The 2500-nt window shown below is 41.4% G+C and overlaps 1 protein-coding gene across 13 annotated transcripts in view; it reads left to right on the plus strand.

Moving 5' to 3' along the window:
* LOC105895412 (neurexin-2) overlaps positions 1-2500 on the plus strand; it is a 736614-nt gene that overhangs the window by 433674 nt on the left and 300440 nt on the right. The gene's annotated exons all lie outside the window — the stretch shown is intronic.

The raw sequence follows: 2500 nt of genomic DNA on the forward strand, positions 1-2500 counted from the left end.
TCTCACACACACACACACAGGGCCGGATTAAGACATTTTGAGGCCTGGGGCTAATTACCAGGATGAGGCCCCTATATCGCCCCGACGCACATCATGACACGCACACAAACCCACGCCAGGTGCACTGACACATCAGTGATTTAAAGTCCACAGAACCACTCTATAAATATGATCAGTTTAAAACCAAGGACACAATGTATGTGTGTAGTAGGCAATAATACACCAATAATGTAAATGTATACAGTACCAGTCAAAAGTTTGGACACACCTTTAATTTTTTTGAGAAGTGTTTTCTTTACTTTTATTATTTTCTACATTGTACATTTATACTGAATACATTTAAACTACGAAAGAACACACATGGAATGATGTACTAAACAAAAAAAGTTTTAATAAAATCAAAGAAAAATCTTCTCAAAAAATGAGAAGGTGTGTCCAAACTTTTGACTGGTACTGTACATATTTCCTAGCCTGACGATGTCATACTCATAATTCTAGTCAGAATATGAGTCTGATACCGCTCCAATGGGCTGTGATTATGGGGCGTGTTTCAACCGAACCAGGAAAAAAAATGCCTCTTCGCTCAATTGGATATATCTAGAACCAATCAGAGCAACGTAGTATGACCATAACGTAGACCATGCATGGGGCCAGCTGATACATTAAACTTTTACCGGATCCCGTAGGAAGGACGGCAAAAACATCTTTTCGATCGACAAATGCCTTGATCGCGTTTCTCTGTTCCTCTTTCAAAATGAATGTGCTGTCAATGTCTTCTAAAACAGACTCGAATCACCACATTTCAGCTCTCCAACGGCAGCCATGTTTGTTGAAAACGAATTCACCCCAAAAGCTCTTTGGTGACGTGGTTAATTACGTTACGGTTGATCATCTGTCCATCATCGTATAAAGCCCGCCTTGACAATTTGATTGGTACGGCAATGTCTGTCCGCAGATAATTTCTCCTCAATGGAGTAATGTCAGACCGAACTTCCCAACCAAAAATATTGTGGGCGGGGCTAAGTTCGGTCTGGTATCCAGGCCACATATTTCCATTTATTCAAAAGCAAAAGCAAAAACAAGGCTACATAGCCAGGGAATGACCATTATTAGGTTACTCAAAAACCCCAAAACAAGAAGGCAGACAGTCAGATACAGTGCAACATCTCCAGGGTGGAAAGCATTTGAATTAGCTTACATACAAACAAGCTATTTAAAAAACTATTTTACAATAATGGAGCCATGTTGAGTGTTGGCAGCCTCGGCCTAACATAGAACAAACATGTGACTCACCATCACCATCATCACATCAGTGATATTAAAAGGCCCGTTTTCTGCTCTTTCTCAATGCAAACTCATCAATGAGCTCTTCAAAGTCCAGTTGGCGCAGTATGTCATGCTCTATTGACTAAAGTCAAATTGTTCAGTCTGTCCTCGCACATTGATGTCCTCAGTCTATGCTTAATAATTCCTAATTTGGAGAATGACCTCTCCCCACTGGCATTACTAACGGGCAATGTAAGGTAAATCCTCAGCGCTATGTCTACATTTGGGTAAACACTTTCGAGATGCCTCTCCCGTATTAATGAAAGTAGGTTTCTCGGTGTTGCTAGGTCAGTGAGAGCAACTCGGGAGAAATTCACAAACTGCGCTAGTTCGTCGGGAAAGTCATTCCGCTAGATCTGCGTTGTATTTGGTCTGCAATCTGACACTTTGTTCACGTATTTCACTGAGGGAGAGTTTTTCAAGTCGAGTAAGAAATCCAAAGTATTTGGGTTTCTTTATAGACTGCATGTGCTTTCTTTGACCGGACATTTTCGTGCATTATTTTTGTTAAGCCCATTGTCTTAATCCGGCCCTGCACACACACACACACAAACACATACATACACACACACACACACACACACACACACATACACACTGACACACACATGCGCACACCTACTTATTCCCATACACCCACACACACACACACTCATACACACTGACACACATGCACACATAAACACACACACACACAGTGTGTGGCAGCATGGTAATGTGCTTGGAGCCGTGGGTTTGTCCTCTGTGCTGCTGTTTCATAATTCAGTTCCTCCAGCGCCAGACCTGCTTCAGCCCTGCAAGAGCTGAGAGGGGAACACACACACACACACACACACACACACACACACACACACACACATACACTGTGCTCTAGTCGAGAGCTGAGCAGTCCCTTGTCTCATTTCAAAAGCAAATGAATTATCACACAGAACCAGTTATTATTTTGCTGTTTATTTCAGCTTGGTGCTCTGAAGTGAATGTATTTCTCCCGGTGATTTTTCTTTCTTTCTTTCTTTCTTTTTTTCTGCCGCAAAATAGACATGCATATTTCTTGAATGTTCCTGATGTTTGGCTGTGTTCATGATACTAACTGGCTGTTAGTCATTATACATACTGTCATGATGTATACTAACTGACTGTTTGTCATTATACATGCTGTCATGATACATACTAA

The sequence above is a fragment of the Clupea harengus genome, chromosome 18 (genome assembly GCF_900700415.2).
Source record: "Clupea harengus chromosome 18, Ch_v2.0.2, whole genome shotgun sequence".
Classification (NCBI taxonomy): domain Eukaryota; kingdom Metazoa; phylum Chordata; class Actinopteri; order Clupeiformes; family Clupeidae; genus Clupea; species Clupea harengus.